Source organism: Coregonus clupeaformis, chromosome 15, assembly GCF_020615455.1.
Source record: "Coregonus clupeaformis isolate EN_2021a chromosome 15, ASM2061545v1, whole genome shotgun sequence".
Taxonomy (NCBI): Eukaryota; Metazoa; Chordata; class Actinopteri; order Salmoniformes; family Salmonidae; genus Coregonus; species Coregonus clupeaformis.
In genome coordinates, this window is record NC_059206.1 from 19,429,245 (window position 1) to 19,439,664 (window position 10,420).

Consider the following 10,420-nt stretch of genomic DNA (forward strand, 5'->3'; position numbering starts at 1 on the left):
AAGGATACACATGGCTCCGCGGAAGCGCTGCTCCTGTCTGGAGGTCTATCGCACAATCCCCTTGTCTATGAGGTGGCAACTGTGCCGCTCTGGTCTTACTGAACACGAGCGCCAAATCCTCATACTCAGGAGGAATGTGCAGTGCTGGCATCTGGTTCGGACTCTCCACCGAGGTCGCCCCTACGGAAACACCCAGACATAACCCCTCACACTGAGCAGACCACCCTTTAAGAGCTTTCTCTCGCCACGAAATAGTAGGATCATGGGTCATCAACCAGGGAAGCCCCAGTACCACCGGATACGCAGGAGAGTCGATCAGATAGAGTTGAATCGTCTCCTCATGACCCCCCTGCGTCCTCATCCTAAGTGGCGCTGTGACCTCCCCAATCAACCCAGATCCTAACGGACGACTATCTAGGGCATGTACAGGAAAGGGTTTGTCGACTGGAAGGAGGGGAATCCCTAACTTAATACAGAATCTCCGGTCTACAAAATTCCCAGCTGCGCCTGAATTGACTAGCGCCTTATGCTGGGACCGAGGTGCAACCTGTGGGAAACAAACAGGTAAGGTAATGTGCACGACAGAAAGCTCTGGGTAAGTAGGGCGCCTACTCACCGGGGTGGACTCCCCACTGTACGACCGGCTCTCTTTCCTTTACCAGGGGACCCTCCCCAGCACCTAGCCGCGGTGTGCCCTCCGCGCCCACACTTGGTGCAGGAGACTGCCCCCCTCGGGCTCCTACCTCCTCTCCCTCTAGCGCCAGCACCTCCAAGCTCCATCGGACACTGCTCGGAGGCGCTGGAGGGTGGAATGGGGGGCCCCCACCTGGGACGTCCGCGGGTCGCCAGCAGGTTGTCCAGTCTGATGGCCATGTCCACCAGCTGGTCAAATGTTAGTGTACTGTCCCTGCAGGCTAACTCCCGGCGGACGTCCTCCCGAAGGCTACATCGGAAGTGGTCTATGAGGGCCCTCTCATTCCACCCCGCATCAGCCGCTAGAGTCCGGAACTCCAGTGCGAACGCCTGAGCGCTCCTCATCCCCTGTCGGAGGTGGAATAGACGTTCCCCCGCCGCTCTCCCCTCTGGTGGATGGTCGAAGACCGCACGGAAGCGACGGGAGAACTCTGCATACGTGACGGTGGCGGCGTCTATTCCCCTCCACTCAGCGTTGGCCCACTCCAACGCCTTGCCGGTGAGACAGGAGATGAGGGCGGACACGCTCTCGTATCCCGAGGGCGCCGGGTGTATGGTGGCAATGTAGAGCTCCACTTGTAGGAGGAACCCCTGACACCCGGCAGCGGTGCCGTCGTACGCCCTCGGGAGCGAGAGCCGAATCCCACTGGGTTCCGGTCGATGGACGGGCTGGTTGTCCGGTGGTGAAGGTGATGGTGCGATAGGTGGGGCTATGGGAACCCCGCTGGTCTCCCATCGACGAAGGGTGTCCATGACGCCCTCCAAGGCGTGCCCGATACAGTTGATCCGGTGCTCGTGTCCAAGGAGACGCTCCTCCATGGGGTCGACGGGTGCTCCTGCTGATTCCATCTGGTGGTGTGTGATTCTGTCACGCTGCTGTGTATAGGTGTGGTGTGGAATCAGGCGCAGGCAGCAGAGGGTAAGTCCAACAAGACTTTACTTAGCACAAAAATAATCCACAACAGCCCGGAGGCAAAAAGACGCACACAGGCGACATGCAAGCGCACACAAAGGGGCGTAAATCTCTCCTAAACACAAGGAGGAAACTACGGAAAATAGCGTACCGTAACAGGTAGCGCAACCACGACACGAATAATCACACACAACACAAACCTAACAACAAGGAAACTAAATAGGGTGCTAAACGAGACCTAACACAAAACAGGTGTGACTAACAGACAAAACCAAACAAACACGAAACATCGAGCGGTGGCAGCTAGAACTCCGGAGACGACGACCGGCGAAACCTGCCCGAACAAGGAGGAGGAGCCGCCTCGGCCGAAACCGTGACACAATGTACATTCCGGAATCAGAAGAACACACTATCACCACAGAAGGTGATAGTTACGCAACACATTGGTTGTGTCCCGAATTACACCATATTCCTTATATAGTGCACTACTTTTGACCAGGGCCATAGGCCTCTGGTCAAAAGTAGTGCACTATATAGGGAAAAGGGTAGCATTTGGGACACAGACTGTCTGAACACTTTGAACCCAGTCAGAGTGGTGGTGGTCACAACACCGGTGCTAGTTCCCACCATGTGCAACACAGCAACAACATCCGTGACATCGCTGCCAACACACAACACAAACAAGGGGAGGGAGGTGGAGAGAGACAGGGAAGGGGGAAAGGGGGGAGACGTGGGCAGAGGGGATATGTGGCTACCGCAAACACACACACACAGAGAAAGAGAGAGAAAGAGAGAGAGAGAGAGAGAGAGAGAGAGAGAGAGAGAGAGAGAGAGAGAGAGAGAGAGAGAGAGAGAGAGAAAGAAAGAGAGAGAGAGAGAGAGAGAGAGAGAGAGAGAGAGACAAAGAGAGAGAGCGAGAGAGAGAGAGCGAGAGAGAGAGAGAGAGAGAGAGAGAGAGAGAGAGAGAGAGAGAGAGAGAGAGAGAGAGAGAGAGAGAGAGAGAGAGAGAGAGAGAGAGAGAGAGAGAGAGAGAGAGAGAGAGAGAGAGAGAGAGAGAGAGAGAGAGAGAGAGAGAGAGAGAGAGAGAGAGAGAGAGAGAGAGAGAGAGAGAGAGAGAGAGAGAGAGAGAGAGAGAGAGAGAGAGAGAGAGAGAGAGAGAGAGAGAGAGAGAGAGAGAGAGAGAGAGAGAGAGAGAGAGAGAGAGAGAGAAAGAGAGAGAGAGAGAGAGAGAGAGAGAGAGAGAGAGAGAGAGAGAGAGAGAGAGAGAGAGAGAGAGAGAGAGAGAGAGAGAGAGAGAGAGAGAGAGAGAGAGAGAGAGAGAGAGAGAGAGAATAAAGCCTAAAGACTAGGTTCTGATGCCTTCCTCTCGTTAATTTCTATGATGTGTATTTGTGAGGCCCCACCACAGAGCGGAGCAGCAGTAGCATGAGGCTCTCTGCCTGGTAGTGACGCAGGGCCAGGGCTGGCCCCATGTCCTATAAACACAATACAAATCATTTACATGCTGCACTCATCAAAGCCACCTCTTCCTCAGTAGTGTTTGTTTCCCTGACTCAGGGTTATACAGTATAGATCTCATCTCTCCCTCTTCTCTAATCCTTTCCAGTTCTAGTCCTCTGCTAAGCAGTGTCTCTCTCTCTCTGGGATATGTTACAACCAGGCCACAGGCTGGTGGAAGTGGACTTGATTTTATCCTGTCCATCTGCAACGGATTTCCTGGGAGGTGTGTGTGTGTGAGGCCCCTGGAGCATCGTCAGACAAGGCTCTGTGTATGTGTGTGTGTGTGAGTGTGTGTGTGTGTGTGTGTGTGTGTGTATTGTCAGGCATCAGTCTGTCCATAACACTTACACTTGCAGGCTGGCAATACAATATTGCAAAATAAAAGTACATAGACAATACATAGGGGAGTTAATAATAAATAATAATATGTCATTTACCAGACGCTTTTATCCAAAGCGACTTACAGTCATGCGTGCATACATTTTTATTTTTTTTTTGTGTATGGGTGGTCCCGGGGATCGAACCCACTACCTTGGCGTTACAAGCGCCGTGCTCTACCGCCCATCTTCCCCATTATCCCCAGTGTATTTATACCTGTTTTCTCTGTTTGTCTGTTACCAGTTCGTTTTGTTTCGTCAAGCCTACCAGGGGTTTTCCCCTTGCTCCTGTCTTTCTCAAGTTCCTGTTTTCTAGTTTTGACCATTCTGCCTGCCTGCCGTTCTGCACCTTGTCACACCACCCTGGATCATTGACCTCTGCCTGCCCTGACCCTGAGACTGCCTGCCGTTTTGTACCTTTTGGACCAGCTCCGCAACGCCATCTCCTCCCAAGGAGCCACCATTGGAAGGCACGAGGAGTTGCTTCGTGGTCTCATGGAAGGGTTCCAGACCTTGGCCGAACGCGATGACCAAGCGTTTAACACATTGCTGGAGCAATTCCGCGGGTTGTCTGTTAAGCAGCCTACCACGACGGTAACCTCCCAGCCCCTCAGTAACCTGGCTGTTAGCAGCGCGGCCTCCCCGGCCACCCCGGTTTCCCAAGAACCCAGCTTACCTCCCCCGCTGGAGAGTCGGGAACCTGTCGGGCATTTCTCGCTCAGTGTTCGCTCATCATCGAGCTGCAACCCTCCTCCTTCCCCTCGGACCGCTCTAAGATAGCGTACCTCATCACGCTGATGTCCGGGAGGGCTATCGCCTGGGCTACGGTAGTGTGAGAACAACAGTCGGCCATATGCTTCAGTCTGGAGGAGTTCATGCAGGAGGTAAAGGTTTTCGATGCTCCGTTGTCCGGGAGAGAGGCTGCCCGGAAGTTACTCCAGCTTCAGCAAGAATCCCGCAGTGTGGCAGACTATGCAGTGGATTTCCGCACGTTGGCAGCTGAGTGTGCCTGGAACCCGGAAGCGCCGTTCGACACGTTCCTGCACGGAGTATCGGAGGAAGTTAAGGATGAGCTTGCAGCCCGGGAACTACCGACGGATCTTGACTCACTCATCGCCTTGACCATTTGGATCGATGGGCGACTACGGGAAGGAAGGAGAGGATGTCCGATTCCACCTTGTCTCCGAGGCATCCTGGAAGTCCCTGAAGGCGCCGTTGCAGAGAGAACCCAAGGCTACCCGAGTTCCCCCGAGAGTCTCCAAAGTCTGCCAATTCACCTCTTCCCGAAACGATGCAACTAGGCAGAGCTAGGCTGTCTCCAGCTGAACGGCAATACAGGCTTCACACGAAGATTTGCCTGAATTGCGGGACAACTGGTCATTTTGTGTCCACCTGTCCACTAAAAGACCAGGCTCACCGGTAGGAGCGTGTACTCTGGTGGGCCATACGGACAACTTTTCCTCTCCTCTTACTTGCACCCCCTTTCATGCCATCGTGCTGTTGGGGAACCAGTCAATCTCTCCGGGTACTCATCGACTCTGGGGCCAATGAGAGCTTTATGGAAGCTACCCTGGCGTCCGAGCTGGGCAAACCCACTCAGCTCCTCTCCATTCCCATGGACGTTAGAGCACTGGACGGGCGCTCTATAGGCTGGGTCACCCACAATACCACCCCCATCAACCTACGAGTATCAGGGAACCACAGCGAGACGATCCAATTCCTGCTAATTAAGTCTCCTCAGGTCCCCGTGGTATTGGATTTCTCTTGGCTCCAGCGACACAACACCTTTATTGACTAGTGGGCTGTAGCCCGTTCTGCCATGCGCATTGCCTGAAGTCAGCTCAGCCTGCCCCGGGACGTCTTCCTGGGGGCTCGGAAGTTGCCTCGGACCTCTCCGCCATTCCCGCGGAGTACCAGGACCTCCGGGAGGTGTTCAGTGAGGTCTGACATCCTGGACCCAGGCCTCATCGCTGAGTTTCAACGCTAGCACCCCGTTCAACCAGGTATGCACCCAGGTAGGACGCCAGGTGGCGCCCCTAGGGGGCCCTGGAGTATTGACCTCTGCCTGCCCTGATCCTGAGACTGCCTGCCATTCTGTACCTTTTGGACTCTGATCTGGATTACTGACCTCTGCCTGCCCTTGACCTGTCGTTTGCCTGCCCCCTGTTTTTGTAATAAACTTTTGTTACTTCGACACTCTCTGCATCTGGGTCGTCTCCTGAAACGTGATAACATGATCCTAACCCTAAACACCTGTCAGCCAATTCAAGCAATTCTACTGAAATTCAAGCAATTTTGCATATTCCCACCAATTCTCTTATTTAACCCTTATTTTAACTGGTAAATTGAGCTGAGAACATACTCTTATACAGCATCAACCTGGAGAATTGCAGGGAAGACAAGAGGGGCTGACTGGGTCAATAGGAAGCTTGGCCAGAGCCCAGTTGGAGCTTGTCCTCTCCATGTAACAGGTGCAGAGTCAGTCGGTTAGGGTATGTGGTGGCTCCTTTGATGGAGTGAGTATAAACCCGTCTGACCACCTCAGACTACCATACTCAAACAAACTGACATAAAGATGTATAGTCAGTCAGTGTATGTAGTGACTCCTTGGTGGATTGGGTATTAACCTGTCTGTCCCGGACCACTTCAGTTTACCGTACTCAAACTCTGGGATTTAGATGTGAAAAGGAGGCAGCATGTTTTAATAGCCTAGAGAGACAAAAAGGTCAGCCTTGTGTGCCAGGCTTCTAGACTCTTCTAAGCTCTCCTAAAATAATGTAGTGTAGTCAGACAGGCACACAGCTGTTGGATGAGACTATATAAAAGCTATAACAGCAACAGGAGACTATACTGTAGTACTTAACAAGATTAAAGTGGAAAACAGTTTGTCTCTGACTGTCATCATGCTGGCTAGCAATAACTATTCCAGATAGAGACTAACTTTCGAATGGAAGAAAACCTGCTTTCTTTTGTCTCTGGCTGGTCCAAACCCACAAACTATTGTCCAAACAGAGAATATACAGTGGGGGAAAAAAGTATTTAGTCAGCCACCAATTGTGCAAGTTCTCCCACTTAAAAAGATGAGAGAGGCCTGTAATTTTCATCATAGGTACACGTCAACTATGACAGACAAATTGAGATTTTTTTTCTCCAGAAAATCACATTGTAGGATTTTTTATGAATTTATTTGCAAATTATGGTGGAAAATAAGTATTTGGTCACCTACAAACAAGCAAGATTTCTGGCTCTCACAGACCTGTAACTTCTTAGTTAAGAGGCTCCTCTGTCCTCCACTCGTTACCTGTATTAATGGCATCTGTTTGAACTTGTTATCAGTATAAAAGAGACCTGTCCACAACCTCAAACAGTCACACTCCAAACTCCACTATGGCCAAGACCAAAGAGCTGTCAAAGGACACCAGAAACAAAATTGTAGACCTGCACCAGGCTGGGAAGACTGAATCTGCAATAGGTAAGCAGCTTGGTTTGAAGAAATCAACTGTGGAAGCAATTATTAGGAAATGGAAGACATACAAGACCACTGATAATCTCCCTCGATCTGGGGCTCCACGCAAGATCTCACCCAGGGGGACCTAGTGAATGACCTGCAGAGAGCTGGGACCAAAGTAACAAAGCCTACCATCAGTAACACACTACGCTGCCAGGGACTCAAATCCTGCAGTGCCAGACGTGTCCCCCTGCTTAAGCCAGTACATGTCCAGGCCCGTCTGAAGTTTGCTAGAGTGCATTTGGATGATCCAGAAGAGGATTGGGAGAATGTCATATGGTCAGATGAAACCAAAATATAACTTTTTGGTAAAAACTCAACTCGTCGTGTTTGGAGGACAAAGAATGCTGAGTTGCATCCAAAGAACACCATACCTACTGTGAAGCATGGGGGTGGAAACATCATGCTTTGGGGCTGTTTTTCTGCAAAGGGACCAGGACGACTGATCCGTGTAAAGGAAAGAATGAATGGGCCATGTATCGTGAGATTTTTAGTGAAAACCTCCTTCCATCAGCAAGGTCATTGAAGATGAAACGTGGCTGGGTCTTTCAGCATGACAATGATCCCAAACACACCGCCCGGGCAACGAAGGAGTGGCTTCGTAAGAAGCATTTCAAGGTCCTGGAGTGGCCTAGCCAGTCTCCAGATCTCAACCCCATAGACAATCTTTGGAGGGAGTTGAAAGTCTGTGTTGCCCAGCAACAGCCCCAAAACATCACTGCTCTAGAGGAGATCTGCATGGAGGAATGGGCCAAAATACCAGCAACAGTGTGTGAAAACCTTATGAAGACTTACAGAAAACGTTTGACCTGTGTCATTGCCAACAAAGGGTATATAACAAAGTATTGAGAAACTTTTGTTATTGACCAAATACTTATTTTCCACCATAATTTGCAAATAAATTCATAAAAAATCCTACAATGTGATTTTCTGGATTTTTTTTCTCATTTTGTCTGTCATAGTTGACGTGTACCTATGATGAAAATTACAGGCCTCTCTCATCTTTTTAAGTGGGAGAACTTGCACAATTGGTGGCTGGCTAAATACTTTTTTCCCCCACTGTATATTACATGTTTTACAGCAGCCTCTTCTAGGCTGGGAGCCTCCCTTGGCCTTCACTGTACTGGCAGCAGAATGTGGCTGCCTGAGTCAAATGGCACCATATTCTATAAAGTGCAATACTTTTGACCAGGGCCCATAGGGCTCTGGTCAAAAGTAGTGCACTACATAGGTAATAGTGTGTCATTTGGGACGCAAACTGAAAATGACACAGGCTGGAGATGGAGAGACATTCAGTTTGCTTAAAAATAAAAAAATTAGACACTCAGTCACTCCCACAGCCCACAGAGGAGACTGGTAAAACAGCTTTACTTGAGAGGAGAGGTATTAGCCTAGTAGAGGTTTTAGATTGGAGGTATTACCATACCCTTCCAGCGGCCTCTCATTAGGACTGTCTCACTGCATGGCAGCCATTGTCCCTGTGTTTGGCATCTCAGTAAGACAGACAATAAGGATCGGCTGGCTGGAGGACCCGTCAAACTAACGATGGTGGCAGCCAAAGGTAATTGGATAGACTTTAGCCTCCTTAGGCCAGGTATTAGAGAATGGTAATCAATGTCATTGGCAGACATGGGATGCTTTACTTTTCTTTCACAAACTATTAGATTTTCTGCTGCGGTTAGGTTTAAATCCCATTCATTAAAAATCCCCCTATTTTCTGAGGGACTATTCTTCAAATAATTATTTTTTGGTCCGTAGTCAAATGTGAGATTTACACAGAAAGAAGATAGAGACTGAAAAACAAACTACACAGAGCTAACTAATGCCCTTGACTGTGGGAAAATAAGACCAATGAGTAATGAATTCTAAGAAGAGTGTATCAATTACCAGTAAAGAAAATGGTATCAAGATCATGGCTATCTAGCACAATGTGGAGAAATGGACCAAAACTCTCTATTATATATATTTTGTGTTAATCTGGACACTATTTAAAATGAAAAAATGCATCTTGGTAAATAGATTAAGTATAAACTCCCAGTGAAAACATCCCAATTCTGATAATTTGTTCTAATAATTGGTCTTTTGACCAATCACATCAGATCTTTTTCAGAGCTGATCTGATTGGTCAAAATACCAATTCGTGAAAAGATATCTGAGTTAGGCTGCCTGTGCGAACTCAGCCATTGTGTGATACATAAATCACCATTTCCACCATGGAGTAAAAAGGTTGTATTTGTCTCCTAGTTTAAAATGGATGTAGTGAGGAAGAATCAAGTAACGAAAGCTAAAAGCAAGCATTTTGTAGACGTGCACTGCACAACCTCTGCTGACATTAATCTGAATTATAGCCACAATCATCCCGTGGCCCTCATACAATAAAACATGTAATCGTACCCAGCATCCAATTGACTCATTCAACCCCTATCCTCTTCCCTTGGAGAGAGGGATGATGCTGGTCAGGTGGATGACTGCTGTCACCTTGTGGTGGGTTACAGAACAGAACATGCAGATAATACACTGAACAAAAATATAAACGCAACATGTAAAGTGTTGGTCCCATGTTTAATGAGCTGAAATAAAGAAATCCCAGAAATGTTCCATACGCACAAAAAGCTTATTTCTCTCAAATTTTGTGCAACAATTTGTTTACATCCCTGTTAATTAGCATTTTTCCTTTGCCAAGATAATCCATCCACCTGACAGGTGTGGCATATCAATAAACTGATTGAACAGCATGATAATTACAGAGGTGCACCTTGTGCTGGGGACAATAAAAGGCCACTTTAAAATGTGTCGTTTTGTCACACAACACAATGCCACAGATGTCTCAAGTTTTGAGGGAGCGTGCAATTGGCATGCTGACTGCAGGAATGTCCATCAGAGCTGTTGCCAGAGAATTTAGTGTTCATTTCTCTACCATAAGCTGCCTCAAATGTCATTTTAGAGAATTTGGCCTCACAACCTCAGACCACGTCTAACCACGCCAGCCCAGGACCTCCACATCCGGCTTCTTCACCTGTGGGGGGGCGGGGGGTGCTTCGGAGAATTTCTGTCTGTAATAAAGCCCTTTTGTGGGGAAAACTCATTCTGATTGGCTGGGCCTGGCTCCCCAGTGGGGCGGTCTGGCCGCCAAGTGGGTGGGCCTATGCCCTCACATGCTCACCCATGGCTGCATCCCTGCCCAGTCATGTGAAATCCATAGATTAGGGCCTAATGAATTTATTTCAATTGACTGATTTCCTTATATGAACTGTAACTCAGCAAAATCTTTCAAATTGTTGCATGTTGCATTTACATTTTTGTTCAGCATATATGCCACCCAACAGATGCTTTTTATGCAAAGGGTTTTACAGTAAAGTGAGTGCATACATTTATGGTATGTGTATGTGATCCCTACAGGAATTGAACCCCAAACCGTGGAGTTTCTCG